This window comes from Manis pentadactyla, chromosome 12, assembly GCF_030020395.1.
Source record: "Manis pentadactyla isolate mManPen7 chromosome 12, mManPen7.hap1, whole genome shotgun sequence".
NCBI lineage: Eukaryota > Metazoa > Chordata > Mammalia > Pholidota > Manidae > Manis > Manis pentadactyla.
This window is the reverse complement of record NC_080030.1, coordinates 22,265,859-22,291,148: the sequence shown is the minus strand read 5'-3', so window position 1 is coordinate 22,291,148 and position 25,290 is coordinate 22,265,859. Positions and strand designations below refer to the sequence as shown.

General features: G+C 40.0%; 1 long non-coding RNA gene across 1 annotated transcript in view; it reads right to left on the bottom strand.

Annotated features, from left to right (window-relative positions):
• LOC130680111 (uncharacterized) overlaps positions 1-24,741 on the bottom strand; it is a 41,437-nt gene extending 16,696 nt beyond the window's left edge. Inside the window, exons 1-2 of the long non-coding RNA XR_008993142.1 lie at positions 24,688-24,741; positions 23,777-23,854 (exon numbers count right to left, since the gene is read on the bottom strand). This is a non-coding gene — a long non-coding RNA (uncharacterized LOC130680111). The remainder of the gene's footprint in view (positions 1-23,776; positions 23,855-24,687) is intronic.
• Between the last annotated feature and the right edge of the window lie 549 nt (positions 24,742-25,290).

Below are 25,290 nucleotides of genomic sequence, written 5' to 3'. Positions count from 1 at the left end.
AACCCTACAGGCCAGAAGAGAATGGCATGATATATTTAATACAATGAAACAGAAGGGCCTTGAACCAAGGATACTGTATCCAGCACGACTATCATTCAAATATGACGGTGGGATTAAACAATTTCCAGACAAACAAAACCTGAGGGAATTTGCTTCCCACAAACCACCTCTACAGAACATCTTACAGGGACTGCTCTAGATGGGAGCACTCCTAGAAAGAGCACAGCACAAAACACCCAACATATGAAGAATCGAGGAGGAGGAATAAGAAGGGAGAGAAGAAAAGAATCTCCAGACAGTGTATATAACAGCTCAATAAGCGAGCTAAGTTAGGCAGTAAGATACTAAAGAGGCTAACCTTGAACCGTTGGTAACCACGAATTTAAAGCCTGCAATGGCAATAAGTACATATCTTTCGATAGTCACCCTAAATGTTAATGGGCTGAATGCACCAATCAAAAGACACAGAGTAATAGAATGGATAAAAAAGCAAGACCCATCTATATGCTGCTTACAAGAAACTCACCTCAAACCCAAAGACATGTACAGACTAAAAGTCAAGGGATGGAAAAACGTATTTCAAGCAAACAACAGCGAGAAGAAAGCAGGGGTTGCAATACTAATATGAGATAAAATAGACTTCAAAAGAAAGAAAGTAACAAGAGATAAAGAAGGACACTACATAATGATAAAGGGCTCAGTCCAACAAGAGGATATAACCATTCTAAATATATATGCACCCAACACAGGAGCACCAGCATATGTGAAACAAATACTAACAGAACTAAAGGGGGAAATAGACTGCAATGCATTCATTCTAGGAGACTTCAACACACCACTCACCCCAAAGGATAGATCCACCGGGAAGAAAATAAGTAAGGACACGGAAGCACAGAAAATGAAGTAGAGCAGACAGACCTACTAGACATCTATAGAACTCTACATCTAAAAGCAACAGGATATACATTCTTCTCAAGTGCACATAGAACATTCTCCAGAATAGACCACATACTAGGCCACAAAAAGAGCCTCAGAAAATTCCAAAAGATTGAAATCCTACCAACCAACTTTTCAGACCACAAAGGCATAAAACTAGAAATAAACTGTACAAAGAAAGCAAAGAGGCTCACAAACACATGGAGGCTTAACAACACGCTCCTAAATAATCAATGGATCAATGACCAAATCAAAATGGAGATCCAGCAATATATGGAAACAAATGACAACAACAACACTAAGCCCCAACTTCTGTGGGACACAGGAACAGCAGTCTTAAGAGGAAAGTATATAGCAATCCAAGCATATTTTAAAAAGGAAGAGCAATCCCAAATGAATGGTCTAATGTCACAATTATCGAAATTGGAAAAAGAAGAACAGATGAGGCCTAAGGTCAGCAGAAGGAGGGACATAATAAAGATCAGAGAAGAAATAAATAAAATTGAGAAGAATAAAACAATAGCAAAAATCAATGAAACCAAGAGCTGGTTCTTCGAGATAATAAACAAAATAGATAAGCCTCTAGCCAGACTTATTAAGAAGAAAAGAGAGTCAACACAAATCAACAGTATCAGAAACGAGAAAGGAAAAATCACGACAGACTCCACAGAAATACAAAGAATTATTAGGGACTACTATGAAAACCTATATGCTAACAAGCTGGGAAACCTAGGAGAAATGGACAACTTCCTAGAAAAATACAACCTTCCAAGACTGACCCAGAAAGAAACATAAAATCTAAACAGACCAATAACCAGCAACAAAATTGAAGCGGTAATCAAAAAACTACCAAAGAACAAAACCACTGGGCCAGATGGATTCACATCGGATTTTTATCAGACATACAGGAAAGACATAATACCTATTCTCCTTAAAGATTTCCAGAAAATAGAAGAGGAGGGGATACTCCCTAACTCATTCTATGAAGCTAACATCACCCTAAAACCAAAACCAGGCAAAGACCCCACCAAAAAGAAAACTACAGACCAATATCCCTGATGAACGTAGATGCAAAAATACTCAACAAAATATTAGCAAACCGAATTCAAAAATACATCAAAAGGATCATACACCATGACCAAGTGGGATTCATCCCAGGGATGCAAGGATGGTACAACATTCGAAAGTCCATCAACATCATCCACCACATCAACAAAAAGAAAGACAAAAAGCACAGATCATCTCCATAGATGCTGAAAAAGCATTTGACAAAGTTCAACATCCATTCATGATAAAAACTCTCAGCAAAATGGGAATAGAGTGCAAGTACTTCAACATAATAAAGGCCATCTATGATAAACCCACAGCCAACATTATATTGAACAGCGAGAAGCTGAAAACATTTCCTCTGACATCGGGAACTAGACAGGGATGCCCACTCTCTCCACTGTTATTTAACATAGTACTGGAGGTCCTAGCCACAGCAATCAGACAAAACAAAGAAATACAAGGAATCCAGATTGTTAAAGAAGAAGTTAAACTGTCATTATTTGCAGATGACATGATACTGTACATAAAAAACCCTAAAGACTCCACCCCAAAACTACTAGAACTGATAACAGAATACAGCAAAGTTGCAGGATACAAAATCAACACACAGAAATCTGTGGCCTTCCTATACACTAACAATGAACCAACAGAAAGAGAAATCAGGAAAACAACTCCATTCACAATTGCATCAAAAAAATAAAATACCTAGGAATAAACCTAACCACAGAAGTGAAAGACTTATACTCTGAAAACTACAAGTCACTCTTAAGAGAAATTAAAGGGGACACTAACAGATGGAAACTCATCCCATGCTCATGGCTAGGAAGAATTAATATCGTCAAAATGGCCATCCTGCCCAAAGCAATATACAGATTTGATGCAATCCCTATGAAACTACCAGCAACATTCTTCAATGAACTGGAACAAATAATTCAAACATTCATATGGAAACACCAAAGACCCCGAATAGCCAAAGCAATCCTGAGAAAGAAGAATAAAGTAGGGGGGATCTCACTCCCCAACTTCAAGCTCTACTATAAAGCCATAGTAATCAAGACAATTTGGTACTGGCACAAGAGCACAGCCACAGACCAGTGGAACAGACTAGAGGATCCAGACATTAACCCAGACATACATGGTCAATTAATATATGATAAAGGAGCCATGGACATACAATGGCAAAATGACAGTCTCTTCAACAGACGGTGCTGGCAAAACTGGACAGCTACATGCAGGAGAATGAAACTGGACCATTGTCTAACCCCATATACAAAAGTAAACTCAAAATGGATCAAAGACCTGAATGTAAGTCATGAAACCATTAAACTCTTGGAAGAAAACATAGGCAAATAGCTCTTAGACATAAACATGAGTGACCTCTTCTTGAACATATCTTCCCGGGCAAGGAAAACAACAGCAAAAATGAGTAAGTGGGACTATATTAAGCTGAAAAGCTTCTGTACAGCAAAAGACACCATCAATAGAACAAAAAGGAACCCTACAGTATGGGAGAATATATTTGGAAATGACACATCCGATAAAGGCTTGACGTCCAGAATATATAAAGAGCTCACACGCCTCAACAAACAAAAAACAAATAACCCAATTAAAAAATGGGCAGAGGAACTGAACAGACAGTTCTCCAAAAAAGAAATACAGATGGCCAACAGACACATGAAAAGATGCTCCACATCGCTAATTATCAGAGAAATGCAAATTAAAACTACAATGAGGTATCACCTCACACCAGTAAGGATGGCTGCCATCCAAAAGACAAACAACAACAAATGTTGGCGAGGCTGCGGAGAAAGGGGAACCCTCCTACACTGCTGCTGGGAATGTAAGTTAGTTCAACCATTGTGGAAAGCAGTATGGAAGTACATCAAAATACTCAAAACAGACCTACCATTTGACCCAGGAATTGCACTCCTAGGAATTTACCCTAAGAATGCAGCAATCAAGTATGAGAAAGATCAGTGCACCCCTATGTTTATCGCAGCACTATTTACAATAGCCAAGAATTGGAAGCAATCTAAACGTCCATTGATAGATGAATGGATGAAGAAGATGTGGTATATATACACAATTGACTACTACTCAGCCATAAGAAAAGGGAAAATCCTACCATTTGCAGCAACGTGGATGGAGCTGGAGGGTATTATGCTCAGTGAAACAAGCCAAGCGGAGAAAGAGAAATACCAAATGATTTCACTTATCTGTGGAATATAAGAACAAAGGAAAAACTGAAGGAATAAAACAGCAGCAGAATCACAGAACTCAAGAATGGACTAACAGGTACCAAAGGGAAAGGGACTGGGGAGGATGGGTGGGTAAGGAGGGGTAAGGGGGGGAGAAGTAGGGGGGTATTAAGATTAGCATGCATGGGGTGGTAGGAGAAAAGGGAGGGCTGTACAACACAGAGAAGGCAAGTAGGGATTCTACGTTTTGCTATGCTGATGGACAGTGACTGTAAAGGGGTTTATAGGGGGGACCTGGTATAGGGGAGAGCTTAGTAAACATAATATTCATCATGTAAGTGTAGATTAGTGATACAAAAAAAAAAGGCAGTTCCTGTGTGGTAACCTCCAATGAGTTCTACACAAGGGTATAAAGGGCATATAAAAGTGTAGGCAAAGGGTCTGTTTGTGTTTATACAGAGGATCAAAGCCTAATTGGGCTACCCCAAAAATGAAGTAAGATACGATATGAAAAAGAACTTCCAACATCAGCACTCTCGGGAAGACTCATGCCAGAAGATGATCATCAAAAAACCCCAACAAAGATCCATGCACTGCTACAGCTGTAGATGCACTCATCCCACCACTTCCTGGACTTGCCATGGGAATGAAGAAGGAGATATCTAAGCTGGCCTGTGCATACAGTAAAACAACAAATTTGACTGGATCTACACCGTTGGAACTCAGTCAAGAATTAGGAGAAGTGCAAATTGTAGCGCTCCAAAATCTTACAACTACAGACTACTTACTGTTAAAAGAACATAAGGGATGTGAACTTTCCCCAGGAATGGGTTGTTCTAATTTGTCTGATTTCTCTCAGACTGTTCAAGTTCAGTTGGACAATATCCACCATATCATAGATAGGTTTTCACAAATGCCTAAGGTGCCTAACTTGTTTTCTTGGTTTCACTGGAGATGGCTGGTAATTACAGGTATGCTTTGGTTATGTAAGTATACTCCTATTATATTAATGTGTGTGCGCAATTTAAGTAGTAGCTTAAAACCTATACATGCTGAAGTTACTCTACAAGAAGATATGTCAAAGAAATAATCAATCTTCCCATGTTTTCTTCCTCCTGCTACTTCTATAGCTTTTCTTCTTCCTTCCTAATTACAACCCTTAAATAGAATTCGTGCCTCATATCAAATTTACCGAGTATCATAATTCTTCCAAGTGGTAAAGATACCTCAAGACAAATGCTGGGCATAGAAGCCACAGGGCATAAATATGCAAAGAAATAAAAAGCTAACCATTTCAAACAACAACGCTTCTCTCTCACTTACCAGCTTTACATTTCCCTGTATGGCCCCGGAAGATGACTGGTTAGCCAGAGACGGGTAAGATTCCTCAAGGGAGGAACAACCTAAGACAGGCACAGTCGCTGGGGGGTCATCAGGTGAGAATTTGGGAATCAGCAGAGGTGAGGCTTGGAACCTCACCCCCCCCGTTCTGAGAGAAATCTTCTGCATACGTGGATGTTTTATTGCCCTTGTCTAGCTTGGATTAACACATAGTCTACAGGCACACACCTGATCATCTACATTTGCTCTCTTACAACACTAAACTATGTTTTCTACCTTTATCTTGTATCTACCTACCACTTCAACATTTTATTAAAGATAATAATAATAGAGAAATGTGGTATCCACATATAAATCAAGTATAAAAATCAAATGAGTATTCATATTTGAACTGACTCTTTATAGTTCATAATGCATGAGCAAAACCAAAAGTTTCTGTGATGACTGCCCTTGTACTGTTCACCATGTAACTTATTCACTATGTAAGAATTTGTTCTCCATGTAAGAACTTGTTTGTTATGCCTCAGAAGTTTAGAGACTGATGAAAATTAGGCTTGGGGTGTATTAATGATTGTGCATTGAGCATTGACTCCCCTATATAGAATTTTATTGTTGTTAACGACCATTTGATCAACAAATATGAGAGATGCCCTCACAAACAAACAAACAAAAAAAGTACACACTTCCATTTGTAAAATAAATAAGTAACCGGGATGTAATGTATAGCATAAGGAATATAGTCAAAATATTGTAACAACTTGGTATGGTGATAGCTGGTACCTAGAATTATCATGTATATAAATGTTGAATCACTATGTTGTACACCTGAAACTAATGTAATGTAATACTGTGTGTCAACTACCCTTCAATAAAAAGTAATTATCTACAAAAAAAAAAAAAAGTCGCTCATGTTTATGTCCAAGAGATTTTTGCCTATGTTTTATTCTAAGAGTTTTATGGTTTCATGGCTTACATTCAGCTATTTGATCCATTTTGAAATTACTTTTGTGTATGGGATTAGACAGTGATCCAGTTTCATTCTCTTACAGGTAGCTGTCCAGTTTTGCCAGCACCATCTGTTGAAGAGACTGTTGTTTCCCCATTGTATGTCCATGACTCCTTTATCGTGTATTAGTTGACCATATATGTTTGGGTTAATGTCTGGAGTCTCTATTCTGTTCCACTGGTCTGTGGCTCTGTTCTTGTGCCAGTATCCAATTGTCTTGATTTACTGTGGCTTTGTAGTAGAGCTTGAAGTTGGGGAGCAAAATCCCTCCCCACTTTATTCTTCTTTCTCAGGATTGCTTTGGATATTCGGTGTCTTTGGTGTTTCCATATGAATTTTTGAGCTGTTTTTTCCAGTTCGTTGAAGAATGCTATTGGTAATTTGATAGGGATTGCAACAAATCTGTATATTGCTTTGGGCAGGATGGCCATTTTGACAATATTAATTCTTCCTAGCCAAGAGCATGGGATGAATTTCCATTTGTTAGTGTCCTCTTTAATTTCTTCTAAGAGTGTCTTTTAGTTTTCAGAGTATAGTTCTTTCACTTCTTTGATTAGGTTTATTCCTAGGTATTTTAGTCTCTTTGATGCTATTGTGAATTGAATTGTTTTCCTGATTTCTCTTTCTGTTAGTTCATTGTTAGTGTACAGGAAAGCCACAGATTTCTGTGTGTTAATTTTGTATTCTGCAACATTGCTGTATTCTGATATCAGTTCTAGTAGTTTTGGAATGGGGTCTTTAGGGTTTTTTATATCATATCATCTGCAAATAGTGACAGTTTGACTTCTTCTTTACCAATATGGATTCCTTGTATTTCTTTGTTTTGTCTAATTGCTGTGGCTAGGACCTCCAGTACTATGTTAAATATCCTTCACGTTTTATTTTGGGAAACATTTTAAACTATTCTTGTGCTCGGCTTCATTACAGGAAAGTAATTTACTAAAGTGTATTTTGTTCATAATTGTCTCTTTACATGATTTTCACTGTATATAATTTAAAATAAAATGAACTGTTTGAAAGATTATTTTTCTGATATATCATGAGAAGTAGTAAAGGGAGAATGATCTTCATGATTGTTAAAATTACTTTTAGAGAATGCTACCTTAACTTTAGACATTACCCTAACATTTTTAGCAATACCATAATTTTATGAAAGAAGAGCCATTGGTATAATTTTAGATGAAGTATTAGGAATTAAAATTTGAGTTCCTTTAAAATCTAAACAGACCAATTACCAGCAAAGAAATTGAATCAGTAATCAAAAAACTACCCAAGAACAAAACCTCGGGGCCAAATGGATTCACCACTGAATTTTATCAGACATATAGAGAAGACATAATACCCATTCTCCTTAAAGTTTTCCAAAAAATAGAAGAGGAGGGAATACTTCCAAACTCATTCTAGGAACCAGCCTCACTCTAATACTAAAAGCAGGCAAAGACCCCACAAAAAAAGAAAAAAACAGAGATGCAAAAATACTCAACAAAATATTAGCAAACCGAATTCAAAAATACATCAAGAAGATCATACACCATGACCAAGTGGGATTCATCTCAGGGACGCAAAGATAGTATAATATTCGAAAATCCATCAACATTAACAAAAAGGACAAAAACCACATGATCATTTTCATAGACACCATCAATAGAACAAAAAGGTACCCTACAGTATGGGAAAATATGTTTGTAAATGAGATATCTGATAAAGGCTTGACATGTAAAATATATAAAGAGCTCACACACCTCAACAAACAAAAAGCAAATAATCCAATTAAAAAATGGGGAGAGGACCTGAACAGACAGTTCTCCAAAAAAGAAATTCAGATGGCCAACAGACATATGGAAAGATGCTCACATCTCTAGTTATCAGAGAAATGCAAATTAAAACCACAATGAGGTATCACCTCACAGCAGTAAGGATGGCTACCATCCAAAAGACAAACAACAACAAATGTTGGCGAGGCTGTGGGGAAAGGGGAACCCTCCTACACTGCTGGTGGGAATGTAAGTTAGTTCAACCATTGTGGAAAGCAGTATGGAGGTACATCAAAATGCTCAAAATAGACATACCATTTGACCCAGGAATTTCACTTCTAGGAATTTACTCTAAGAATGCAGCACTCCAGTTTTGAAAAAGACAGATGCACCCCTATGTTTATCGCAGCGCTATTTACAATAGCCAGGAATTGGAAGCAACCTAGGTGTCCCTCAGTAGATGAATGGATAAAGAAGGTGTGGTACATATACACAATGGAATATTATTCAGCCATAAGAAGAAAACAAATCCTACCAATTGCAACAACATGGATGGAGCTAGAGGGTATTATGCTCAGTGAAATAAGCCAAGTGGAGAAAGACAAATACCAAATGATTTCACTCATCTGTGGAGAACAAAGGAAAAACTGAAGGAACAAAACAGCAGCAGAATCACAGAACTCAAGAATGGACTAACAGTTACCAAAGGGAAAGAGACTGGGGAGAATGGGAGGATAGGGAGGGATAAGGGCAGGGAAGAAGAAAGGGGCTATTATGATTAGCATGTATAATGTGGGGGGTGGGGGAAAGGGGAGGGCTGTGCAACACAGAGAAGACAACTAGTGATTCTACAACATCTTACTATGCTGATGGACAGTGACTGTAATGGGGTTTGTGGGAGGGACTTGGGGTAGGGGCGAGCCTAGTAAACATAATGTTCTTCATGTAATTGTAGGTTAATGATAACAAAATTTTTAAAAAGTTTTAAATAAATAAATAAATAGAAACAGTAGCAGACTCACAGTACCCAAGTATGGGTGATTTCATCTGCTGCCCTACCTTCAGCCATCTCCTGAGTGCTGGTAACTGTGTCTGTGTCTTCAGCTCTGCCCTCTCCCTAATTCCATACTTCCACCCATAGTTCCAAATCATTAGGAGGCTGTTGTCCTGGGTTATTGCAGACGCATCTCCAAAGTAAGCGTGATCTTCCTACTCCTAAATCTGCTCCTACTCTTATTGTCTCAGTTAAGAACATCACCTTTTGCTGCATTCAACTAAGAAACCAGAGTCATCTTTGATTTTCCTCTGCCTAAACTCCACACCCAATCCTTCACCAGCTCTTGTCACTTGTATTTCCTGAATATTTAAGGGTTTTACTCTCTGCTGACACTACCCTAGTGGGCCCTCCTACCCAATAGTTCCTTTTCGTGGCTTTCCAACTGGTCTCGTCTCACCATCCACCTTCTTTGCCCACCAGAGGGGCATTGCTCAAACACACTTCTGAACGTGGGACTTCCCAGCTTAGAAACCTGTGAAGGGTCCAACTTGGTCATCTTACTCTCAGACTCTGGCATGGTTCAAGGTTACATCAGTGGGATTCTTTCAGTGGCAAGTAATAAAACCAGTTTAAATTGTTATAACAAAACTTTTCCACATTTAACAGAAAAACCTAGAAGGGTAGGACTGGCTTTGAAGGAACTTGATCAAGCAATTCAGTGTGTCTAGGCCCAAGTCCTTGCCCTCTCTCTGCCTGTGTTATCCACAGACTCCATGTGGTACCCTCCCCCGGGCAGCTCCAGGCCCTTCCTGTTTGGTCGCAAGAAGGCAGCCAGCAGGTGCAGCCTCAGCCCAAGTCAGCCAGCAGAGGAGAGCACTGGCGTCTGTCAGGAGCCTCAGCAATGGCCCCCTCTAGTCTCACTGACTGACTGGTTATAAATCAATCCCTCAATCTGTCACTAGCTAGAGATGTTGGCTGTGCTCATTGGCCTGTGTCTCTGGGCCCGTACCTGTAGCTAAGGATCTCCAAGACTTCTCCTGGTTTTGGTGATTTGCCAGGACTCATGGGGCTTAACATACAGTCATACTCATGACTATAATTTATTACATCAAAACAATACAAACAAAATCAGAAAAAGGAAAAGACTGCATGGAATGAAGACTGGAAGAAACAAGCTTCCACACAATCTTTCCCTGTAGACTTACACAGGCCACGTTGAATTGCCCCAGCATCAAATTGAGACAACACATGTGAAACATCCACCAAGACTCAGGATCCAGGGTTTTAATTGAGAGGCTGGTCACATAGCTGCTTCTGCCAGAGCACAAGCCAGAATTCCAGGCTCCTTGAAGGAAAGCAGGCATGTAGCATAAACCACATGGTTTGCACCATTGGGCATAGGGTGCCACTCAGAGTTCTCTGCAAGGAAAGGGTAGGGTCGTTCCTGGAATCCAAGCCCCCAGATATCAGCCAAGGGCCAGCCTTGCAAGCCAGCCTCTCTAAGGGCTGCAGTCTCGGGCCTGCCATGTCAGTTCTCTTCTATGCAAATAGGATCAGCTTTGTCCAAACAACTTGGCTGGAGAGCAGATTTGGGGTGGTATCAGAATAAATGGGGTGAGCCAGATTCCTATGCCCTCCCCAAAGGCTCTTCTGTTCTCCTAAACTGCCTTTTTACCTCATTGCCTGGTTAGAACCTCTGTATCCTTAGGGCTCCCAAGTGTGTTGCCTGGGTGAAGCTGTTCTTAACTAACACTGGTGGACAGTCTCTGACCGCTCATGGGATTCTGTATATATATTTTAAAGCAAACAATCTGAGAAAGATTATCTATAGATTGGAGAGAAATAGATTTCAATAATCACTTAATAAAAATACTACCCCAACACTAACTTTATCCTTTAAAAGGTCAACAATTATAGCAGAAAAGCTGATAATCCAGTTCTACTAAGAAATTACTAAATTGAGGAACCTCAAGCACTGAAAGTTGTGGAAAGTGATTTTCTGAAGAGCAAAATTTTTAGGTAACTGTGGACTAAGCTGTTTTAGAGGGGAAAGGAAAGAAAACCTAACCCCATAAATAGGCAAAATAGGAAAATTACAGACCTTGGCTAAAAATGAATCTAGATTCGTATTATACATACATGCAATATAGTGGCTGAAGTGACCTAGTAAGTGACATCTGGATACCAGGGTTATCAAAGCTTCAAAAATAAAAAGATACTTGAGACAGTAAAAGGTTGAGGCACTAAAATTCAAAATGTACTCAACTAAGAGCTGTTTATCACCTTATTCAGAATTTTTTTTTAGTTGTAATTGGTATACAATATCTATTGGTTTCAAAGTATACAACATAGTGATTCAACAGTTATATAATATTAAATGCTCACCCCAATTAGAGTAGTTAAAATCTATCTCCATGAAAGATGTTACAGAACTATTGACTGTATTTTCTACGCTGTACTTTTCATCCCTGTGACTAATTTATATTGTGACTGAGATTTTGTGCCTCTTTATCCCCTTCAACTATTTTACCCACCCACCCAAATCCTCCCCATGGTAACCACCCGTCTCTTGTAGGTGTCTATGAGTTCATTGCATTTTTCAGAACCAACCTTTTAAGAAACTTGATTGCATAACTTTTGAGTCCACAGCTGACAAAAATAAAATAAACAAGTAGACAGAGCCATGTGTTAGGGGAAGCACTGGGGGCAGAGGGGGCAAGGTGGGGGTGGTGTTTGAAAGTAGCATGGATGAAGACATAAAATTAAACCAGAAAACAGACTTAAAAGTATCACTTCAGTATCATTTGAAGGGAGGTTGGACAGCTCTATATTCCTGAATCTCTTTTGAAGTTATATGTCAGTAAAGAACAATTATGGGTTAATGCAGGGGTTGGCAAACATTTTCTGTAAAGGGCCTGATAGTAAATATTTTGGGCTCTACGTGTCGCATCTGGTCTCTATAGCATGTTCTTTTTTGTAAAAAAATGTAAAAACCTGTGCAAAAAGAGGCCGTGTGCTGTAGGGTAGGGCTTGGGCCTAGGTGTTCAATGCTGGTTTAGTAAACAGGACTGGAAACAGTCATCTTCATTTGCTCTAACACTTGCCTAAGTCTGAAGAGCCCTCTCACCCCCACTCCCAGCAGTCCAGCCTCTCAGCGCACAGCTCACGCAGCTGGAGCCCCGCTCTCGTGCCCTGGCTGTGCCTCTCTTTCAGGGAGTGGCCCTGCCGGCTGCTCAGTTTTCCAAACCAGCAGCTTGGGCATCAGCTTTGTTTTCCCTTCTCAACCCCGTCAGCGTTCATGGACCACTATGCTCTGTCTACACAGGACTGTGGTGGACATTTCACGTCTGAGTTGTTTCTTACACCTTTTAGTTGGGGGATTGCTGTGTCAAAGGGCAAGAGCAGCGTCATAGACAGTCCTTTGCAGCCACAAGGATCCATCCACTTGACCTCATCTCATTGGCAGGTGAGGAAAGGGGAGCAAACACCAGTGTGTTTAGGAATGACAAGTTCTGGCATAAAAAACAAAAGGTCACAAGTCAACACCTGCTAACTGCCTCAGGGCTTTATTTCCCAGTGTTACTGCATTTTGTATTCCCAAGCAAGAAAAAGCAATAGAAACAATAAGACTTAGACCTCTGTTCCAGGTAAGGTGGCCGTGGGAGTAGGACGAGTATGCGCTCTACTTCTGTGCCCACATGACGGAGCAGGCGGAGCAGGCCCCTGCTTCTGAATGGGCACATCATCAGAATACACAGTCCTGTTCGCAGAGGATGTCGTACGAAGACGGGTACTCGTGTGTGTAAAGTGATTTGAATTTTGCTCTCTGGATCATCACCTGAAGTTGACGCTCAGTGACAACCACGTCCCAAGGGAGGATGTCTGCACAGTGAGAGTCTGTCACCGTGGATGGCAGATTGGGAAAGCAGAAAGAAAGGTGTTTGGTACCACTACCTTCTGGCCACCTGTTCCCTGTAAAAAAGGCCTCTTCTTTGTCTTCTGCCTGGTTAAGAGTACTCCATTTTCTTGGCCTTGGGAGGTAAGTTGGGACAGCTTGGAGCAAACCACTTCCCTTTACTCTTTGCCTTTCAGCTTAATGTGGGAGCTCTTCAGAAGCATGCTTTTTGCTACATGTAATCATATTTATTCCTAAATGAAAAATTTTCAAGACCACCATGGATAGTTAATCAATGAATATTTATTGGACTCCTAATGTGTACTGGACATTGGACATTCAGATGTGAATAAAGAAGAAAGAATATCAGACTTCAAGCTGTTGATTGTATTGAATGAGTGAATCCAATTTTATTGTCACTTCTTAAGGCTTAATATGTATCTATTTATTATTAAGGTATCATTGACATAAACTCTTATGAAGGTGTCACATGAGTAACAATGTGTTTACTACATTCACCCATATTATCAAGTCCCCCCCATACACCATTGAACTCATTGTCCATCGGTGTAGTAATATGCCAGAGAGTCATGGCTTGTCTTCTCTGTGCTACACTGTCCTTCCCGTAACCCACACACACACCATGTGTACAAATCATAATACTGCTCAATTCCCTTCTCCCTCCCCACCCCTCCCCTTTGGTAACCACTAGTCCCTCTTAGGAGTCTGTGAGTCTGCTGCCATTTTGTTCCTTCAGTTTCACTTCATTGTTATACTACAAAAATGAGGGAAATCATTTGGTACTTGTCTTTCTCTGTCTGGCTTATTTCACTGAGCATAATGTCCTCCAGCTCCAACCAGGTTGTGCAAATGGTAGGATTTGTTTTCTTCTTCTAGCTGAATAATATTCCATTGTGTATATGCACCACATCTTCTTTATCCATTCACCTTCTGATGGATGCTTAGGTTGCTTCCATATTGTGGCTATTGTAAATAGTGCAGCAATAAACATAGGGGTGCATATTTCTTTGTGAATCTGAGAACTTGTATTCTTTGGGTAAATTCCTAGGAGTGGAATTCCTGGGTCAAATGGTATTTCTATTTTTAGTTATTGAGGAACCTCCATATTGCTTTCCACAATGGTTGAACTAATTTACATTCCCACCAGCAGTGTAGGAGATTTCCCCTTTCTCTGAATCGTCACCAGCATTTGTTGTTGTTTGTCTTTTGGATGTTGGCCATCCTAACTGGTGTGAGATGGTATCTCATAGTGGTTTTAATTTGCATTTTCCTGATAATTATCAGTGTAGAGCATCTTTTCGTGTGCCTTTTGGCCACCTGAATGTCCTTTGGAAAACTGTCTCTTCATATCCTCTGCCCATTTTTTAATCGGGTAATTTGCTTTTTGGGTAGTGAGGCATGTGAGTTCTTTATATATTTTGGATGGTAACCCCTTGTCGGATATGTCGTTTAGAAATATATTGTCCCATACTGTAGGATGCCTTTTTGTTCTACTGCTGGTGTCTTTGCTGTATAGAAGTGTTTCAGCTTGATGTAGAACCATTTCTTCATTTTTGCTTTTGTTTCCCTTGCATGCGGAGATGGGTTCATGAAAAAGTGGCTCATGTTTATATTCAAGAGACTTTTCCCTACATTTTCCTCTAAGAGTTTTATGGTTTCATGACTTACATTCAGGTCTTTCATCCATTTTGAGTTCATTTTTGTGTGTGAAGTTAGACAGTAATCCAGTTTCATTCTCTTACATGTAGCTGTCCAGATTTGCCAACACCAGCTGTTGAAGAGGCAGTCATTTCCCCATTCTATGTCCATGGCTCCTTTATCGTATATTAATTGACCATATATGTGTGGGTTTATATCTGGGCTCTCTTTTCTGTTCCATTGATCTATCGGTCTGTTTCTGTGCAAGTACCAAATTGTCTTGATTACTGTGGCTTTGTAGTAGAGCTGGAAGTCAGAGAGTATAATCCACCCAGGTTTATTCTTCCTTCTCAGGATTGCTTTGGTTATTCAGGGTCTTTTGAAGTTCCATATGAATTTTAGAACCATTTCCTCTAGTTCATTGAAGAATGCTGTTGGTATTTTGATAGGGATTACTTTGAATCTATAGATTGCTTTAGGCAGGATTGCCACTTTGACAATATTAATTCTTCCTATCCATAAGCATGGAATGCATTTCCATTTATTGGTATCTAATTTAATTTCTCTCATGAGTGTCTTGTAGTTTTCTGGGTATAGGTCTTTCACTAGCTTGGTTAGGTTTATTCCTAGGTATTGTATTCTTTCTGATGCAATTATGAATGAAATTGTTTTCCTGATTTCTCTTTCTGCTAGTTCATCATTAATATATAGGAATGCAACAGATTTATGTGTATTAATTTTGTTTCCTCCAACTTTGCTGAATTCAGTTATTCTAGTAGTTTTGGGGTGGATTCCTTAGGGTTTTCTATATACAATATCATGTCATCTGCAAACAGTAACAGTTTAACTTCTTCCTTACCAATCTGGGTACCTTTTATTTCTTTGTGTTGTCTGATTGCAGTGACTAGGACCTCCAGAACTGTGTTGAATAAAAGTGGGGACAGTGGGCATCCTTGTCTTGTTCCCAATCTCAAAGGAAAAGCTTTCAGCTTCTCATTGTCAAGTATGGTATTGGCTGGGTGTTTGTCATATATGCCTTTGCTATGTTGAGGTACTTGTCCTCTCTACCCATCTTGTTGACAGTTTTTACTATGAATGGATGCTGAATTTTGTCAAATGATTTTTCAGCATGTATGGAGATGATCATGTGATTTTTGTCCTTTTTTGTTGATGTGGATGATGTTCATGGATTTTTTAATATTGTACCATCCTTGCTATCCTGGAATAAATCCTACTTGATCATGCTGGATAATCTTTTTGATGTGTTTTTTGAATTCGGTTTACTAATATTTTGTTGAGTATTTTTGCATTTATGTTCATCAGGGATATTGGTCTGTAATTTTCTTTTTTTGTGCTGTCTTTGGTTTTGGTATTAGAGTGATGCTGACATCATAGAATGAGTTTGGAAGTGTTCCCTCCTCTTCTACTTTTTGGAAAACTTAAAGGAGGATGGGTATTAGGTCTTCACTAAATATTTTATAAAATTCAGTGGTGAAACCATATGGACTAGGCATTTTTTTCTTAGGTAGTTTTTTGATTACCAGTTTAATTTTGTTGCTGGTGATTGGTCTGTTCAAATTTTCTATTTCTTCTTGTGTCAGCCTTGGAAGGTTGTTTTTTTCTAGAAAGTTGTCCATTTCTTGGAGGTTATCCAGTATTTTTAGCATACAATTTTTCATAGTATTCTCTAATAATTATTTGTATTTCTGTGTTTTCTGTAGTGATTTTTCCTTTCTCATTTCTGATTCTGTTTATGTGTATAGACTGTCTTCTTTTCATAATAAGTCTGGCTATGGCTTTATCTGTTTTGTTTATTTTCTCAAAGAACCAGCTCCTGTTTTCATTGATTCTTTTTATTGTTTTATTTTTCTTGATTTTATTTATTGATGCTTTAATCTTTGTTATGTTTCTCCTTCTACTGACTTTGTGTCTCATTTCTTCTTTTTCTAGTTTTATTAATTGTGATTTTAAACTGTACATTGTTTTCTGAGGTAATCCTGCATTGCAATATACTTCCCTCTTAGCACGGCCTTCTCTGCATACCACAGATTTTTCAGTGGTGTGTTATTGTTGTCATTTGTCTCCATGTATTGCTTGATCTCTGTTTTTATTTGGTCATTGATCCATTGATTATTTAGGAGCATGTTGTTAAGTCATCCTGTGTTTGTGGGCTTTTTTGTTGTCTCTGTAATTTATTTCTAGTTTCATACCTTTGTGGTCTGAGAAACTGGTTGGTACAATTTCAGTCTTTTTTCATTTACTGAGGTTTTTTTGTGGCCTAGTATATGATCTATTCTTGTAAATGTTCCATGTACACTTGAGAAAAATGTGTTTCCTGCTACTTTTGGGTGGAGTGTTCTATAGATGTCTGTAAGGTCCATCTGTTCTAATGTGTTGTTCAGTGCCTATGTCTCCTTCCTTATTTTCTGTCTGGTTGATCTGTCCTTTGAAGTGAGTGGTGTTTTGAAGTCTCCTAAAATGAATTCATTGCATTCTATTTCCCGTTTTAATTCTGTTAGTATTTGTTTCACATATATAGGTGCTCCTTTTGTTGGGGTGCATAGACATTTATAATGGTTATACCCTCTTGTGGGACTGACCCCTTTATGATTATGTAATATCCTTCTTTGTCTCTTGTTACTTTCTTTGTTTTGAAGTCTATTTTGTCTGGTACAAGTAGTGCAACACCTACTTTTTTCTCCCTATTAGTTGCATGAAATATCTTTTTCCATCCCTTCACTTTTAGTCTGTGTATGTCTTTGGGTTTGAAGTGAGTCTCTTGTAGGCAGTATATAGTCAGGTCCTCTTTTTATCCATTCAATGACTCTGTGTCTTTTGATTGTTGCTTTCAGACCATTTACATTTAGGGTGATTCTTGATAGGTATGTACTGGGATTGCAGGCTTTATATTCGTGGTTACCAAAGGTTCAAAGGTACCTTCCTCACTATCTAATAGTCTAACTTAACTCACTTAGTATGCTGTTACAAACACAATCTAAAGGTTCTTTTTTTTCCTCCTTTTCTTCCTCCTCCATTCTTTATATATTAGGTGTCATATTCTGTACTCTTGTCTATACCTTGACTGACTTTGGGGGTAATTGATATGATTTTGCATCTGCTTAGTAGTTAATTAGTCTACTTTCTCTACTGTGCTTTTATTACATCTGGTGGCAGCTATTTGGCCGTAGGAACATTTCCCATATATAGCAGTCCCTCCAAAATACATGTAGAGATGGTTTATGAAATGTGAATTCTCTCAGCTTTTGCTTATCTGGAAATTGTTTAATCCCTCTCTCAAATTTAAATGATAATCTTGCCATGTAGAGTAGTCTTGGTTTGAGGCCCTTCTGCATTAAATATATCACCTTATGGCCTGAAAGGTTTCTGTGAGAAGTCTGATGATTGCCTGATGGTTTTTCCTTTGTAAGTGATCTTTTGTCTCTTTCTGGCTACTTTTAATACTCTGTCCTTATCCTTGATCTTTGCCATTTTAATTATTATATGTCTTGGTGTTGTCTTCCCTGAGTCCCTTGTGTTGGGAAATCTGTGCTCCACTGTGGCCTGGGAGACATCTCCTTCCCCATATATGGGAAGTTCTAAGCAATTACCTCCTCAAAGATACTTTCTATTCCTTTTTCTCTCTCTTCTTCTCGTACCCTTGTAATGCGAATATTGTTCCATTTGCATTGGTCACACAGTTCTCTTAATATTCTTTCATTCCTAGAGATCCTTTTTTCTCTCTGTGCCTCAGCTTCTTTATATTCCTGTTCTCTAATTTCTGTTTCATTTACCATCTCCTCTACTTCATCTAATCTTTTTTTAAATCCTTCTGTTGTATGTTTCATTTCAGATACTAGATTTTCAATGTTTGTACCTCATTCTTGAGTTCCTCCCTGAGTTCTTGAATATGTTTCTGTAGCTCCATGACCATGTTTACAATTTTTATCATGAAACCTATTTCAGAAAAATTCAGGTGAGTTCAGTTTCACTCGGCTCTCTTTCTGCTGTTTGTGAGATTTTGGTTTGAATCACGTTCCTTTGACATTTCATATTTGTTGATGGTTCCCTCTAGTGCCCAGAAGCTCTCCTCTCTGGAGCTGCTCAGCCCCTGGTGCAATGGTGGGGGTCACAGGCAAGTAGCTATGGTGCCTGTCGGTAGGAAAGAGGTCTTTCCTGCTTCCTGGCCTCAGTGCCTGTCTCCACTGCTAGGACCAGTGAGCCAAGCATGCAGGAAGAAGGCTCTATGCTTTGCACTGTAGCTGCTGTAGGCAGGGATGCCCTCTGGCTGACCTGGTGCAATGGCGAGGACAGCCAGTTTGCAAGCTGGTGCTGGCCGGAAGGAAGGTGCAGCAGGCTGTGTATCATAGTGGGGGGCCTCAGAGTTGCATAGCCAGCCAGGGGAATGCATCACCTGAAGTTCCTGAGATTTGCCAACCTGCTGGGCAGAGTGCGCTGGGACAATTTTGTCCACGTGTCCTTCCTCCTGAGTAGCAAGCTCTGTGCAATCCTTGCCCCTTAGCAGCCCTCTTGCTGTTAGAAGTCTCTCAGACTGCCTGCCTTTCTTTTGTTCCAGAGCAGCTGGATATGGATCCCTGTTTTCCACAAGCAGCTGGAATCTCAGTCTCTCCAAGTCTTCTGCCTGTCTTAGCTTTCTAACACCACTAATCTCCAGAGTACCATGTAATAGAGGTTTGTGCTCCCAGAGAAGATTTCCAGGGCTCGGTGTTAAGTGGTCCTAAGCCTCCACCCCTTCTCCAGTACATTTCTCTTTCTCCCTCTGGTGAGGTGGGGTGGGGGAAGGGCTGGGGTCCCTCTGGATCATGGCTTTGGTACGTTACCCTGTTCCTTGAGGTCTGCTCATTTCCCCAGGTGTAGACAGTCTGCTGCAGCTTTGTTTCCTGTTGCTCTTTCAGGATTTGATGTGTTTGCTATATTTTCATATTATATGTGGTTTTGGGAGGAGGTTTCTGTCTCGCTTATTATGCCACCATCTTTAATCTGAAATCCACCTGTTATCATTTAAATAAACTCTTAACTCTTTAACGGATATTCAGTGGTTTCTCAGGTTTGATTTAAGATGCATTTAAAATAATTAGAAAAGAAAACATTTTTAATGAGTATAATATATATTTCCCAATGAGAATTGTCAGTTTTTATTGTTCAGAGTTAACAGTTTAAAGAAAATACCTATTTGGCAGATAGCAATGGAACTGAGGAGCTAGTTTTCCCAGGTCATACTGGAAGAGGTACAAGAGTCAGACCAGGAAACAAGGGCACTGACTCCTGCTTTGTGTTTATTTTACCAGGCAGTCCAAGCAGTACCTCTAATCGTACCTTTCCATCCCTATCTTTTAAGGATGAGATGATTTGCCTTAAGGTAGACCTCTTAATGAAGGCAGATGGGGCTCTGAAGAGGCTGATTCTATAATGCTAGCAGTACTTTTACTATGCAACATTGGAATTACAGACAGTTCTCTAGGGGTGTGACTTAGGAGAAGGCTGGGTGTTATGCAAGCACATGGGCAGGAGAAGCCCCTCTATGTTTGACGTTTTATTTTGGACCCTCTTTGTGCTGCCAGGCAGCTGCATCTGGGGAGGTGTCTCCCTGCTCACTAGGGGAACAACTAGGAGGAACCTCAGCCTGGACAGGGGAGGGTTCTTGACTCTGAGTGAAAGGAAATTCCCAAACAGGTCAGACGAATGTAGGTAAGGAAGGAGTTCATTAGAGCAAGAGCACCAGGGAATGGCAGCTGCCTTGTAGGCAGCAGAGAATAGGAAAGTGCAGAGGGAAAGAGGGAAAGGTCTCAGCCTAGGGAAGATTCCCTTGCCAGCTTCTGAAGTCACCTGGCATCCTGTTTCCACTTGGATCTGCACGGCATGGGGACTAGTCCCTACCACTCCAGGATTTGGGGAACCGCAGAGCACAGGATGGCATGAGATTATATTCTGAGAACTTCCCAAAGGAAGCAGATTTTCAGGCAGACTACTAAGAGCAGATCGCACAGTGGCAGTTCTGTCCAGGTTACCCAGGTGACGGAAATATTCAGGCCCAAATCTGAGCTCTTAGTACCCCTTTCCACTTTAATAGGCTTCTTAGGAGTAAAGCAGAGACAGAGTGAAGACTTGGAAATAAAATGAAATAGCAAAGAGACAAACCACAATAATCTGAGCAGTGAGAAAGGTTTATTTGAGAGTATGCACTTAAAGGAAAGTGCAGGTGCCCTCAGAGAGAAGGCATGCTGAAAGTTTGGGGATTCTGTTTTTAAGGCTTTTAAAATTGCAAAGGGCAGAGGGGAGGTTGTTGGGTGTAGGCTTGACTTGCGGTCTCAAGGTGCTTATCTCTGGTGAGAGACGCTATGTCTCTTTTCCTTTAATTCTGCTAAGAAAACCAGCACAAGGGATTTTTTTTTTTAGTCCTCTTCTTCTCCAAGACAGTGGTGACCCTCAAGTGTGGGAGACATATCAGTTAGGACTGCCTGCCCTGCCTTAGGATAGGCTGTTGAGCTATTGTCTGATTACCAGAGAACATGTTAGGAATCTTAACTTCTCCACTCTCTGCTTTGTAAATTGAAATCTTAGCCTTAAGATGGGGTCCCTCCTGTTCTGACTATACTGTTTATATCTCAGCATTTCTCATCACAGGCAGGAAAAGCCGATCATGGTGCTTGTCCCCTGTCCCTGCCCCCCCTCACTTGCAGAGGTGAGTCTATGCCTAGCTTATATCCTTACCGCTCCTTTCTTTGTGTATTAGTTCTGTTCCCTATGTGCCTTTTTACACCACCTCAGGGACTCATCTCTTCTGGGCCACCACCCCTCCTCCAGTATCCAAACTGACAGCATTTGTGTTTTCTGATAAAATCTTATTCACAAATTCAGATTCTCCCTTCAAATTAATTAGGTTTATAACTATACTATAAAAGAGTAATACTTAGAGGCCAAAAGCATGGTCTGTTAACTCTAGATCCTATGCAATAGTTCGTCTTTATCTTCCTTGTAATCTTAAAGTGAAATTATTACTATTATAAACATGTTAAACTGCTGTAGAACTATGACTATCATTCAGTCTTTTTTTAGAAAACTACAGGTTTTAGATCCCCAAATTAAGTTATTAAAATGTTCAGTTGATTGTAATTTCATAAATTCAGTGAGAATGAAGCATTCAATAATTAGACTACAACAACAAAAAATCATTTAAAATTCATTCTCTGTAAAGGTATTGGATTTTCTAAATTAGTATTCGTGATAATTCAACTCACTTGAAAATCAATTCAGGACATAGGAAAGCAAATGAAAACTTTCAGAAGTTCTGATAATCAAACAGGCCTATATTCATACTTAATTTCACTTTTATATGCCAAAGATGAGTTCCATCATGATATTTTAGTCTAAGGAGAGCATTACTTTGTCATTAGAATTATCTGACTTGATAATATATTGACATAGGTTTTTGTGTAGTTGACATAAAGAGATGATCCATTCCTGGAATGAATTAACTAATGTCTTCGCTCCAGAACATAAGCAAGCACCTAGTAATAGCTCCCTACTTTTGTGAGCCACCTTCCATACTCAGGCTCATCCTTAGACCTTTCCTGACTCAAAACAGCCAATCCCATGATAAGGAAGGGAATGGTTACTCTTGGTTGAAAACTCTAGTCTACTTGCTGCTGGTAACTTGCCGGGAGTACTGGGCAGGCCATTCTCTCGCTAGTTTCCTAGGTTAATGTCAGGCCTGCTTGTTCCAAGATTTTAGGGATCTGTGAGCATTAAAGTTCCAAACTTGCTTTGAAATAAAATATTTCTCTTTATTGAGTAAGAATCACACTGCCTATGTATGGCCTATAAAAAGCCAGTGATGCAAAGGGAGAAAAGGATATAATCAAGATGTTAGCAGCAGTCTTGATGGATGGAGGTGATGGGACCCAAGTGTTCTGCCCTATCAGTCACCTGTCATTTAACCATTAAGAGTCCCCATCCTGCTTACAGTGAGAAACCCAGTGACCCCAGCAACATGTCCAAGTATTCTTGGGAGATGGAGCTCGTGGCTTTCCTCACAGCTTTTAATATGGTTTTCTGGTTCCATTGAATTGTCAGTCTCGCATCTCACCATATTCAGCTACTCCCTTCTTTTATCACTGCATTGAGACTGAATGTAGGACAGCATTCATTTCCCTGGTACTTTCTCCCAAACCACACAGTCAAGGTAATTATGTGTTCTAGACTGGTACTGAAGCATTAGGATTCACATAGCTGCTTTACCGCACAGCTTAGCCCAGTGGGCTGCTGGGAGAATGTACTAGACACTGGTTCTTAGAAGCGTCTCGGCTACTGTTGTAAAGTTCCAACAGGCTGATCCCCTCACATCCTCCTCACCTCCCCTGCCTCCAGAAGCTCCAAATTCCTCCTATTTCATCATTATAGGTAACACTTCAATTCTGCCTCAACTAGGCCATCAGAGCATTTCTTTTCACAGTTCATGAGGAATCCAGTATATATGCCTGAACTAAGACAATTCTCTCCTTAAGAGGAATTCTGCCTCTAGCTTAGATATGTTCTCCTCCTCTGGGCCAAGGAAGATGGCAAGGTAGGAAGTGAGTGGGAAGACTCGGAGGCGGTGTGGGCACAGGATGCCAGGAAAGGGAGCCAGTGTCAGACGTCCATGCCGACAGCGCCCTGTGCCAATGGTTTTACATGTATCATCTCAGCTGGGATGGTAATATTATTGCTCCCATTATAAAGATCAGGAAACGTGGGGAGGGGGTTTAAATAATTTGCTTAAGATCATATTGCTAGGTGGCAGATCTGGGATCGAGATATAAGCAATCTTTGTGCTTAGTCACTAAAATCCTGCCTTAACCATGAAGCTGGTGCCCCCCACATGTTATTGCATCTTACTCCTGGGTGTTATGTGCAAATATCATTTTTTCCAAAAAGGAGACTTACCCAAAGTCCCAGAGTTAGGATGCAGTGGCACCAGCAGTCAGACCCACGTCCCTCAGCTGCATCCGTGTGGCATGCTGTCTTGGGTTTAACAAGCAGAAGTTTCTTTAATGATTCTATTAAAAATTTGCAAGGTTTTATAATAAACACAGAGTTGATGTCTGAGGACGTTTAGTAAGTTTACAGTAGTGTGAGCAGTAGAAAGAAAAGGAGAAAGAGTGCATCAAAGAAAATGAAAGAAAACACTCTCAGATGGTAGATTCCATTGGGCAAGAAATACACACACTTGGGATTGTGAGGTACTAATATTGTTCTGATTTTGGAATTCCAAACCCATGGATTCTGGTAAGAAACAGCTTACTGTGTACTTCAACTTGTCAATAAGAAACTAACTGGCAAATATGAAAAATCACATTGTCATTTATGTTAAATGTCATAAGGAAGATAGCAAGCTTTCCTTGTCTTTGGAAATAAACAGTGCTGGCAGAAGCGTTTTACACAGAAAGTTACAGCTGTTTTTAAAAGGGGGGCAACAGAAATCGAGAGAATTTAGAATCAATAGTATCAGTCAATATTCATCCCCCTGGCTGCTGGAGTCCCTTTTTTAACGTACCTGGCGAGTGGTCATACCACCCTGGCTTGGTTACCTCCAGTGAAGGAGAACTCAGTTCTTCCTAAGGCAGGGGAAGGACTTCCTTAGGGACATAGGCTGTGCTAAATGTTATAAAATTCAATGCAGTGAGGAAATATGTTTCCTGGTATGAACTGTTGATTTTGGGTTTTGCTTAATGAGGCAGGAGAGATTAAATTCTTTCTGTTGAGTTGGTTTAAATCCTCTTTGACAGGGAGGGAATATGGTCTGATGGAAAACAGCAGTAAACTTGGAGAGGAGGCAGTCTTGGGAGCACACTCACGTGTGGGCCTGATGGCCACCAGTTGTGTGATGCCTGAGAATCCCTTCTCTTGGCTCTTCTTTCGGTGCATCTCATCGGGTTATTTTAAGAGTTAAATGACAATAGATATGAAAGTGTCTTAATAACATTGTCTTATAATTCTGTGCTTTATGATTCATTAAATTGGTGTGGACAGTGTTCTGAATGTCAGCAGATGTGTGTAGACTTCAGATACTTTGCTTAATTACACAAGAATTGTCAAGACCTGGAGTACTGTGGGCATGTTTGTCATGCAGGGGTGGGAGTAGGTTCTAGTTGTCAGAGATGTGACTCCTGTCTACTTTTAGATGGGCTAGATCTTTCTTGTGGTGGGAGAAGCCCCATGTCCCGTGCCCTCAAGCTGTGTCCCAGGTTCATTCCTCAGCCCCTAGGGACCCTCCACAACATAGCTGTTCACTTTCCCCAGGTGAGTTTACTCCTCACATGGCAGTGATGGACATGCTCTTACAGGCAGAAGTCTGGGACTCAGCCATTGCCCACCTACTCCTCCCACTGGCAGCTTGGTTTTCTCAACACTGTTCTGCTTTTTGGATTGGATTTACCTAATACGAAACCATTCCCTAA